Source organism: Sarcophilus harrisii, chromosome X, assembly GCF_902635505.1.
Source record: "Sarcophilus harrisii chromosome X, mSarHar1.11, whole genome shotgun sequence".
NCBI lineage: Eukaryota > Metazoa > Chordata > Mammalia > Dasyuromorphia > Dasyuridae > Sarcophilus > Sarcophilus harrisii.
Window position 1 is genome coordinate 65,744,734 of NC_045432.1, and position 12,151 is coordinate 65,756,884.

The window sequence follows — 12,151 nt, forward strand, 5'->3', positions numbered from 1 at the left end:
TCTTTTTCCTAGACTGATGTGCCCTTCGGTGTCTTCAATGTGCTCTAAGCAAACTGGGAGCAAAATATTTCTACCCTGCAGACCCTCCCTTTTCCTTCTTTTGCTCCTCTCTTTTCTGCTACATTTCAGGCTCCTTTCCCCTCTATTCATTTGCCAGAAGACATTTTCAAATTAGATCATTTCCTTTCTGTTTAGCAAAATGGCAAAAGATAATCCTATAATTCTTCCTCATATATACTCTATACCATATGTAATTATTCATTTTATACTTCAAGAACACATAGTTTAAATACAGAATTCAAATCCAGGGTTCTAAATGTCCTGTCTCTTTAACTTCACTGTGCTAACAAATATTACAAGCTGTTTGAGACCACTAGAAACTTAAATCTCAGAGTGAAAGCACTGAAATTAAAGGGGATCGGGAAAGGCTTCTTGTAGAAGGGAGGGCTTGAAGGAAGCAAGGAGACAGAGATGAGAAGGGTGAACATTTCGTTTCAAGCACAAGGGAGTTCTCAAAAATGATGAAATCACAGGTCTAGTCAGCTCTATTCTCTACATGGACACAGGAATTGTCATTATAACAAACAGAACTTACGAAGCCAATGCAACCGATTGGAAAAATGGCTACCCAAAAAAGCCAACAAGTGAATTTTAGACTTGATTTTCTCCTCCTGAATATAAGCAGAGGAACCTAGAACTGGACCATAAATACAGAGATTTCTCCAAGCTACAAAAACACTATAGCAATATAATGATGTGCTTCCTGACACTTTTTTTTATTAAACCATTGAAAATGCATTATAAAGCCCTAGATTAATTCAACATACTAGTCACTTTGTATTTATTCATTAAATGTTTGCATTAACTACAATAATAACTTGTGCCCAAAACAGTTCTAAATTCAAATTTAGGTGATAAAATTTTAAAAATATAAAGTTTCATTCTCCTTATAATTACTCCAAATATAAAATTATAAAACTTTAATTTTAAGATAATCATATCTTAATTTTACATGGGACATTTTGTAAAAAGTAAGAGATGTAATCCAGCAAGACTTCATATATTTTCTACTAAGATCTCTACAGAAACAAACCTGTAAGGTTTCAATTATGTGAAGAAAAATCTATAACACAACTGCCCAATTAGTTACTGTTTTCGATGCCAGTAAACAATGTTGACTTCAAACCCCCCTAGAAACATCATTGCAAATCCCCAAGGGGCTTGTGACTGACTGCACAGGCTAGGACTAAGAAACAGGAGGGGTGAAGTCCTGTCTGTCCATCTATCATCTGCTCTAAGTCACTTAACTTCTCTGAGTCTCACTTTCCCCTTCTCTGGGATGGGTATACCATGCCAGCTCTTTGCTAAGTCTTCTTTCAACTCTAAGAGTCTCTGACTCAATGTGGATCTTGTTTTGCATGGCTACACTTATATGATATACAAGAGGGAAACAGTGACACAGAAAATAAAAGACAAGAGCACCAATTATAATCTACACAGAAGAGAACAGAAAGTAGTTCCAAAAAGAACAAAACAAGGCAGTACAGGTATTACTAGACTACTCCTGCCCTATCTTACACGTGCCTCCTCATTTCCCATTCCCAACTCAGCACTTCCAAGGTTTCAGAAATGACCATGTCATTTGACCTCCCACCCTCCATTTCACTTTCCCATCTCCAAGCTTCCTGGACTTTCTCCAGCCACCAGTCCCCTCTTTGTGGTGTTTTCTATCAAAACTTAAGCTCTTTCAGGGCAGGGAGAATCTTTCTTTGAATATCAGTATCCCCAAAGCTCACTTAATACAGCTTTGGGCTCATTATACTTCAGAAATGTTATTCAATCCATTCATTTAGATTAGGAAGAAACAAAGACACGATTTGAATCCAGGTCCTAGGACCCAGTTCTAAAGCCGGTTATACTCCACCAGGCTTCTTCCAGGGCCGACGAATTACCATACGCATTTTGCTTTCAGTGTTCCAAAAGACTTTTAAGCACATACTTTGGCCAGAGACAGAGGTCTCACCTTTATTTAAACTCATTACATCTCTAAAGTAGGAATCAAATGTGCAAATACACACTGATCCTGCAAGTTGTGACACAATTTCAAGGGTCCTAGTTCAAAGAGCCACTGATGCCAAGTATGATTCTAAATATCATCAGATGGCATCTCTATCTGAGACAGGAAACAGAGTTAACATGTATCGGGAGGATTTTGGTAATGGCCCTTATTTAAGGAAGTAGCAAAGAAAAGATTACAAAAGGTAACCTGAGGTCTAATTCTTTTCCAACAGAATGACAAGCCGTCAGAAACTCCAACTTGAAACATATTGCGTGGGTTAGAAATACGCCGAAGTCTGAATTCTGAGTGTGAAGGCACATGCACATAACGTACCTAGGCAGGCAGGAAATGAAGGGTTTATATGCTTCTCAGCAGGAGAAAGAAGATATGGGAAGTAATACGTTGAATGAATTCTCTTCATGCAGCAATGGTTGGCTGTCCTCATATACTTGATAGACTGAAAAGAAAAACAAAATGTCAGGGTACTTTGATCTGCTAGTGAGAGCATGTATTCTGCAGCTTTGGGTTTCAAGCAAAAAGTAGATGCAATAGTGATCGCTAATTGTCCAAAGCTCATGCCTCTCTGCCATTCCTCTGGAAGCACTAGTCACCAAGGTTCTTCTACCGATCTCTAAAGTGCTAAGTTCCTAGGACAATCACATTAATTGGCAAAGTTCATCAGGAATAACAGGGAAGATCATGATGGGATGACTCTGTGGATCAGTTCTTTTTTAGCAGTAAGAACCACATCTTGTTATGTGGTCCATCACCGAGTCACTCGCTACAATACTGCTCTGCTGTGGTGTCTCCATATCCATGTGATAGATAGGTGAAGAAGTGTGGGACATCCCTCTTACCTACACATGGAGGGAGCAGAGCAGAACAATGGCTTAAAATAAGGCTAGTGCCTGTATGAATTTAAGAACTCTTTCAACTACAGAACTATAAATATGATGTCACCTGACAAAGTTATGAGAGCCCAGAGCAGCCAGGTGAGTAGAAAGAGTGACATAACACAGTGCAAATCCAGCCTCACATACTTACTAGCCGTGTGACCCTGGAATTGCCACTTGGACTTCTGCCCACCTCAGTTTGCTCAACTTTTAAATGGGGATAATAATAATAGTTCCCTCCCAGGTCAGATGTGAGCATCAAAATGAGATCATGTTTATAAAGCATCTTGTAAACCTCTAAGTGCTACAAAATGCTAGCTATTAGAAACTCCACAAATATAAAATATTTCTTGGCCCTTAATGAGAGATCACCACTTACAGAGTTGGTACAGGGCAAGGTTGGGGCACATGGGCAGGACAAGCACCCTCATGTTGTTTAATCCTCTCCTCTGGGGACACTGGTGCCTTCCAGTGGATCTCAGGACTTTTCTTCATCCTATATTGGAATCAGAGAGTGAGGGGTGTGTATGTGAGTGTATAGTATATATCTCTGCCTCTCTCTGTCTCTATCTCCTCTCTCTCTGTGTCTGTCTCTTTCTCACAGTCTATCTGTCTCTCTCTCACTGTTTCTGTCTCTCACACTCTCAGTGTGTGTGTCTGTGTCTGTCTGTCTGTCTGTCTCTCTCTCTCTCTCCATCTCCTCCTCCTGTCTCTTTCCCTCATTTTGCTTCTTTGTTTTTTTTAACGTAGCCATTCATCAACCTGTGCTCAGTGAAATAGCTGCTGCTGTTGTGCAACTAGAGGAAATTTTCCATTTTAAATGTTTTAATCATTATAAAGCTCATTAATTGCTCCTCTAAGTCATGCTGCCTTCTCTTCTCCCTCTCAGTTTCAGAGAGCCAAAGCAGGAACAAATAAATTAAATAGAATTAAGTGATTCTGTAAAAGCCTAATGTTAATGTGCTACTATCAAGTCCTTCCCTCCATGAACAAATTCCAGCATTCCCTTCCCCCTGGACCCACAGGACGTGAGAATATTTCCCATGTTCACTGAATCCTGCAGTCCCGCTCTTTCCCTCAAAGAATAATACAGAAAAGGCAAGGTTCTTTTGTATTTCTGCCATTGTTTCCAAGGGTGCTCTTCCCAACTCCCATCCTCGGCCCCTGCCACTCTCAGGGTCCCTCACCCAGGCTAGACTTCAATGGAGAGTGCTCTCAGGCCTGCCAGGACCCCTAAGTGAATGCCACTTATCCCAGACCAGTTATGGGGGGGCAGCATCACAGAGGACAAATACGGGATGTGATAATTTCACCATCGTACTGTGAATCTGGGAGAAGCAGGGTAGAATTGGTCTCAGAAAACTTTCCCCAAAGTGGTTCCCAAATAATGGCACAGTAAGTGTCTGCAACTCTAGGCTATAAAAGCTCTGATGAGAGACCTGTTCTTTAGATTATTTTCTAAGTGTTTGTCAACAGAAAGTGAATTGTGTCAGGTTTAGAATTCAATGTGTTTTCAGGAAGAAACCTGAGCACCTGCTGCTGCATGTCTCCTTCTCCTACTTTCTTCCTGCCTCTGCAGCATTGAGGGCATTTAAGGAACAACTGGGAAGAGGGCAGGTCTATCGGGCACATCGAGGACCAGGATTCGGTATCTGGATAGAAGTAAGAGGACAAAGAGAGAGGTCAAGGGTAAACACAAGGACAAATGAAGGAAAAAAACTGACTGGACATCGAGACGGTAGCAAAAAAGGCTCCAATGAAGAACCAGGAGAGAGAGCTTACCACGTACCTGTGCTCAGGAACACTTTGTCCTTCTGACTGTGGGTATCCTTGCACAGCAACGACTATTTCCATCTGTCTCCCTTCTGAAATGCCAGTACTGGTCTCTGGGGGGCTTTCAAGACAGGCGGAAGATTCAAGTAGTAAGGCAGCTAGAATCCGAATAAACAAACCAGAAAATATAGCGATGAGACGAGGGATGAGCTTCTCACACCACATTTGACCACCCAGCGCCCTTCTCAACAACTTTTCCTGGTTCCCACTCGCTTCAAGGAAAAAAATCCCAATTCCTCACATTGGCATTGAAAACTATTGGCAATATGGTTCTTGAGCTTTATAGCACATTCTTCCTACCTTGCACTCTGAGTTCTCACCAAATGGACCTGTTTATTTCCCCAAACTTGGCAGTCCATGCCTTTGTATGGGCTGTCCCCTCTGACTGCTTTGAAATCTTTCCTCATCTCAAGTTCTTAGAATCCTGCTCAGGTGGGACATATTATAGTCATCTTTTTCCTCAACCAACTGGTTGCCGGGAATCTCTCCCTACTCAAAGTATTTTATATTTGCTTATCTGTTAACATGCTATATGACCCAGAAGAAGACAAATCCCTTGAGGAGAGCCAGATTCCAAAGAAAAGGCTCAATGGATTTATAGTTTCTACTTCTACATCTTCCATTTCCTGCTCCATCCCTTACCAACTTGCTTCTAACTCCAAAATGCAAAGGAAGCTACTCTCTCACTGGAGCCAAGATGAAAGAATAGAGGCAGCAACCCAGATGAACTCTCTCAACATTCCCTTTTAAACAACTTTAAATGGATGCATCAAATCAAATTCTAAAGTGGCAGAGCAATTAACAGCTTGGTAATGGAAGCACAAAAATGCTGAAGAAAATAATACCTCAAAAAAAGAGAAAACAGAATCAATCTAATGATAAAAGAAGCACAAAAATCTAACAAAGTAAAAAACCCTCCTTAAACAGCATAATTGGCCAAATGGAAACAAAGGTACAAAAGTTCACAGAAGAAAATAATTCCGGGAAAGTATTATTGAGTAAGTGGAAGCTAATGACTCCATGAGGCATCAAGAAAAATAAGGCCAAAAGAATGAAAAAATAGATTAACAAGTGAAATAGTCCATTTGGAAACACCGCTGGCCTAGAAAATATATGGAGGAGAGATAATTTAAGAATCACTAAAGTACCTGAAACCAAGGATCAAAGAAAAAGCCTAGACATCATTTTTCAAGAAATTATCAGGGAAAACTGCCTTTATATTTCAGAAACCAGAAAGTAAAACAAAACTTGAAAGAATTCACCAGTCACTGCCTGAAAGAGCTTCCAAAATGAAAACTCCCAGGAATATTAGAACCGAATCCCAGAGTTCCTAAGTCAAATAGAAAATATTGCAAGGAGCCAGAAATTCAAATATCACAGAGCCCACAGTCAATGCCTTCACACAAGATTTAGTAGCTACCATGTGAAAGGAATAGAAAACTGGGAATATGATTTTCCAGAAAGCAAGAGTTAGGATTACACAGAAGAATAACCTAATCAGAAAAACTGAATATAATCCTTCAAGGAGAAAATAGATCTTTAAAAAAATAGAGGATGATTTCCAAAAGGCCTGGGGAGACTTACACGCTGAGTGAAATGAGCAGGACCAGGAGATCATTATATACTTCAACAACAACACTATATAATGATTAATTCTGATGGACCTGGCCATCTTCAGCAATGAGATGAACCAAAGCAGTTCCAATGGAGCAGGAATGAACTGAACCAGCTATGCCCAGCAAAAGAACTCTGGGAGATGACTAAGAACCATTACATAGAATTTCCAATCCCTCTATTTTTGCCCACCTGCATTTTTGATTTCCTTCACAAGCTAATTGTACAACATTTCAGAGTCCGATTCTTTTTGTACAACAAAATAACGGTTTGATCATGTATACTTAGTGTGTATCTAATTTATATTTTAATATATTTCACATCTACTGGTCATCCTGCCATCTGGGGAGGGAGTGGAGGGAAGGAGGGGAAAAAGTGGAACAAAAGGTTTGGCAATTGTCAGTGCTGTAAAATTAAAATCAAAATTTTTGTAATTTGTAATTTGTAACTTGTAAATAAAAAGCTATTAAAAATTTAAAAAAAAAATAAAAAAACAGAGCGCTTTCAAGAGACTGATTATATTGGGATGATGTAAAAAGCAGGCAATCAACTGATAAATGACCAAAGGATATGAACAATTTTCAGATGAAGAAACTAAAGCTGTTTCTACTCATATAAAAATATTCTAAATCACTATTGATTAGAGAAATTCAAATTAAGACAACTCTGAGAGTTGTCTTAGCTCTTCAATTGGCTAAGATGACAGGAAAAGATAATAAGTGTTGGAGGGGATGTAGGAAAACTGGGACATGTTGCAAAAATGTTTGTAGCCGCCCTTTTTGTAGTGACTAGAAACTGAGTGGATGCCCATCAGCTGGGAAATAGATAAATAAGTTACGTTATATGAAGGAATATTATTGTTCTATTAAAAAATCATGAGCAGGCTGATTTCAGAAAAGCCTGAAAAGACTTACATGAATTGATTCTGGATGAAGTGAACAGAATCAAAAGAACAACGTGAACAGTAACAAGAAGATAGTGTGATGATCAACTATGATAGACTTGGCTCTTTTCAATAATGCATTGATTCAAGGCAATTCTTTTTTTTTTAATTAAAGCTTTTTATCTTCAAAAGATATACATGGATAATTTTTCAAGAATTACCCTTACAAAAGCTTGTGTTCCAATTTCCTCACTTTCCCTCCTACCCCCTCCTTTAGATGGCAAGCAATCCAATATATGTTCAACATCGTAAAAGTACATGTAAAATCCAATATATGCATACATATTTCTACAATTATCTTGCTGCACAAGAAAAATCAGATCAAAAAGAAAAAAATGAGAAAGAATATAAAATGCAAGCAAACCACAACAAAAAGAGTGAAAATGATATCTTGTGATCCACACTCAGTTCCCACAGTCCTCTCTCTGGATGTAGATGACTCTCTTCATCACAAGATCACTGGCACTGGCTGATTCAAAGAAATTCTAATAGACTCGGGATGGAAAATTACATTTACATCCAGAGAGAGAACTATGGAAACTGAATGTGAATTGAAGCATAAAATTTTCACTTTTTGGTTGTTTTTTCCCTTTATTTTCCACTCTGGGTCTGATTTTTCTTGCACAACATGACATATATGGAAATATGTTTAAAAGAATTGCACATCTTTAACTTAGATAAGATTGCTTATTGTTTCAGGGAGAGGGGAAAGAAGGAAAGAAGGAAGAAAAAATCGGAACATAATGTCTTATAAAAATGTTGAAAACATTATATTTGGAAAATAAAATGCTATTGGAAAAAAATGGGAAAGAAACAGGGATGCCCTGGGAGAAAAGTGACAAAAAACAGGGAAAATTATCTCACATAAAAAGGTACAAAAGGAAGAGCTTTTACAGTGGAAGAGAAAATAGTACTTTCACTGGAATTGGTTCAAATAATTAAAATAAGGGACTGGAAGAAAATCTATTATGCGTCACATAGCAGGTGCCTAATAAATGCTCAATTGAATGGTCTGGGCTGCTTCCAAAGAATATTGGCTTGGGAATCAGAACACAGGGGTTCTAACTGCACATTCATCACAATGAAGATTCAATCACCTCTAGGATTCCTTCTAGTTTTTGATCTCAAATTATTTTTCTGATTCTTGCATCATTAATTAAGAAATAAAACATATTGTCCACTTACCAACTCAGCTCAATATGATATTTAATAAACTTAGAATTAAATTTAAATAAAAAAGAAAAGAACAACAAACTGCTCTCTCCAAGTTTATGAGTTCTCTCTTAATTGTAAAGTCTTGACACCTCTGCAGCTTTTGGCACTAGTTACCAAGCAGTTACCAACCACTTCTTTTTCTCACCTATCCAATCAAACTTTCATGGGATCATCAGTCAAGGCCTTCCCATTAAAGTTACACAGTATAACACTCAACAGTCTACCTTGAACAATACCTCCTCAACATTGGCACCTGGGTATCCCTTAAGCATCTTAAGTTCAGCTTGCCAAAATACCTTTCCCCGCTAGCCACCAGCCTCTGCCCAACTTCCCCATTTCAGTCGAGGATACCAGTATTCTCCCAATCTCCTAGTTTTACAATGTAAGAGCTATCCTCTGCTCCCCTGGTCCCTCATTCTCCAGATAGAAGCATTTGCCAAGTCTTCATATATCCTCTGCAAATGGTGTCAAACGCAAATAAAAAAGGATTTAGAGATCTCTGTGGCTGCATATTGACTTAGAAAATCACATGAATATCTTCCACATTCTATTGTATTAATCTGGTTTGGGCCACAAAGTGGCCCTGGAGCTGGTATTTGCCATGTTTTCTCTACAGCATCTCTTCACTTCCAAGAACATTTCCCCCAGTTCAACTCTTTGCTACTGCTTGCCTAGACTAAATGATCTGGCCGCTTACAATTGTTATGTGTATATGTTCCATGTGACCCATCCTTTATATAGCTGCAGAGTTAATCTTCCTAATGCACACGTGCAACAATGTATCTTCCTCCTATGATATCTTCACTGGCTCCCTATTGTTTTTCAAATAAATTCCTCAACCTCTAAAATCTGGTTTCTACTTGCCTTTCTATTTATCACCTGTTATTTCTCTTCACAGACTCTACACTGCAGTCAAAACAGAATGGCTTTATCGATCCCCCAAATTGGCATTACACCACACAGTTTGTCCCCTAGTCCCCTAGCTCTGAACATTGCCAACGTAGCACTGTCTCTGAATCTTTCAGGGTTCACTTTTCCAGCAACATCCTTTCCTGGGCCTTCCCACCTAGTGTAATGTTCCTACTCTGTGCTTAACTAGAATAAAGGAAAAGAGGTTTGGGTAAAGAGAGCAGAGACCGGGAGTCATTTTTATATGGATTTTTGTTGTCGTACATCCTCACACAGCACTCTCTAGATCTGGATTTTCTAAACAACGCCGGTAACACAAAGCCAGCCCGGTCATCTCCGGGATAAGATTTGGGAGGGCAGAAGAGTTGGCATTATATTCCAATTAGATACTTCTAATATGGAAGGAGCCCTTACAGTAACTTAGAGACTAGAGGGGAAAAAAAAGATCCCAAACCAATTGTTGTCTGAGGGTTTAAGGGTAATAATTCTTTGAGACTGTCCTACAGGCACTTAGAAGCTTTTCCCAAATTTGAAGGGCAAGTCCTCAGTGGATACATAGCCAAAGCATATAGACAGGTAGTTTTCAAACAAAGAAACACAAGTTCTCAATAGCCATGTGAAAAAAAGCGCTAAATCTCTAAGGCAGGGAGGGGGTCCTCAAACTTTTTAAATAGGGGGCCAGTTCACTGTCCCTCAGACTGTGGGAGGGCCGGACTCTTGTAAAAACAAAAACTTTGTTTTGTGGGCCTTTAAATAAACTTCCTAGCCCTGGGTGAGGAGATAAACGTCCTCAGCTGCTGCATCTGGCCCGCGGGCCCTAGTTTGAGGACCCCTGCTGCTAAGGAATAGAAAAAAAGGAATTAAAATGAGTCTGGGGGTCTACTTCACACCCATTAGCTAGGCAAAGTTGACAAATACAATAAAAACCATTGGAGGAGGAAAAACAGCATCCTAATGCATGGTTGGTAAAGCCATGAACCGTTCTGGCCATTTGAGAAAGCAAACTGCAACTGGGCCCAAAAAGTCACTCCAAGTGCCACTGAGGGGAAAGGGAGAAAGGAAGGAGGAAGAGGAGGAGACGAAGAAGGAGGGAAAAGGAGAAAGAGCAAAAAGGAAAACATCTATACAGAAAATATTTCGAGCAGCTGCTCTTGAGGTAGAAAAGAAGCGAAGGAGAAGGGGATGCACATCAACAGGGAAATGGCCAAGCTGATTACCATACAAAAATGGAATATCACAGGTCGTATGCCTTGAGAAGGACCCAGGATGAAAACATGCTCGTATGCCTTGAGAAGGACCCAGGATGAAAACATGCTCCCTACCGCACCCCCCCCCCCCCCCCCCCCCCCGCCCCAGAGTGAGGAGAGAAAGTCGAGATGCAGCAGGAGACAAAAGGTTTTCCGATGTGGCAGACGCACTAATTTGCTTTGCTTGACTATGACTGGGGCCTTTTTCTTTGCAAGGAGTAGGAGGTGGGAGGAAGGAAAAAGATTTTTTGTTAATTGAAAAAAAACCGCCTTGTTTTTTAAAAGAGAGAAAGGCCTTTCAATGTATTTTATTTTCATTTTTGTTTTACAAAGAGGGGAGAGTAGGAGGGGACAAATAAAACCTTGGCAGGTTCTATTAATTACACACATAAAATCACAATTAAATGTGGAGACTTTTCAAGGGGCTAAAAGCTTTTCTTACCTTCCTGGCTAAGGCCTGGCCTTCTTCCCTTCCGCCTCCGAAATCCCAGGCGACCCATCCGGCCAGGGGACTAGGGGGCTGGTTAAGACCGGAGAAAGCGGCTACGGGCCTCGGGGCTGGGAACTGACTCCGTCTTCTCAGAGCCCCGGGGCTGAAGTCTCTCTCTTCCCCCCCCCCCCAGCACCACGCGTGGTGCCATTACTGGCCTGAAGCATCACCCCAAGGGTTAAGTCCGGAGGCTGAGGAGAAGACGCCATTGCAACTGGCCTTTTGCGCTCAGGCAGGGCCTAGCGTGGCTCCCAACGGTCGGTCCCGCTTTGGGCAGTTCCCCTGGGAGGGCCCGCGGGCTCCCCCTTACCACCTTCAGCAATCTCTGGGGTCACCAAAGGGGTCCCCGTGCCTGGCCCCTGGGCTCCAGGTTGCAAGGGTAGCAGTTCTGGGGACCCCGCCCCAACCCCCCCCAACCGTGACTGAGCCCGAGACTCAGGGCCCACCCGAGTCCTCTGCGAGGGCCAGGCGGCTTGTGAGGCTGGGCCTAAGGACTAGGGCCCAGGGACCAGCCCCGAGGGGTCTCCCCTTCCAGACTGCAGGGTCTGCCCTACCAGGCTGCAGGGTCTGCCCTCCCAGGGGGCGGGGTCTCTCCTCCCAGGCTGCGGGGTCTCTCTTCCCAGGCTGCGGGATCTCCCCTCCCAGGCTGCGGGGTCCCCCTCCCAGGGGGCGGGGTCTCTCCTCCCAGGCTGCGGGGTCTCTCTTCCCAGGCTGCGGGATCTCCCCTCCCAGGCTGCGGGGTCCCCCTCCCAGGGGGCGGGGTCTCCCCTCCTAGAGGACAGGTTCTCCCCTCTCAGGCTGCAGGGTCTCCCTTCCCAGGGGGCAGCGTCTCTCCTCCCAGGCCGCGGGGTCTCCCCTCCCAGGGGTCAGGGTCTCTCCTCACAGAGGATAGCGTCTGCCCTCCCAGACAGGGCGGGGCAGGGCCTCGGCCGGGGCCTCCACTGGCCA

The 12,151-nt window shown here is 42.0% G+C and overlaps 1 long non-coding RNA gene across 1 annotated transcript; it reads right to left on the reverse strand.

Annotated features, from left to right (window-relative positions):
* Positions 1-2,011: 2,011 nt before the first annotated feature.
* On the reverse strand, positions 2,012-4,879 carry LOC116420300. Its single transcript, XR_004230597.1, has 4 exons — positions 4,742-4,879; positions 4,486-4,604; positions 3,332-3,448; positions 2,012-2,516 (listed from the first exon to the last, which is right to left on the reverse strand). It is a non-coding gene; the product is annotated as an uncharacterized LOC116420300 (long non-coding RNA).
* Positions 4,880-12,151: the final 7,272 nt, after the last annotated feature.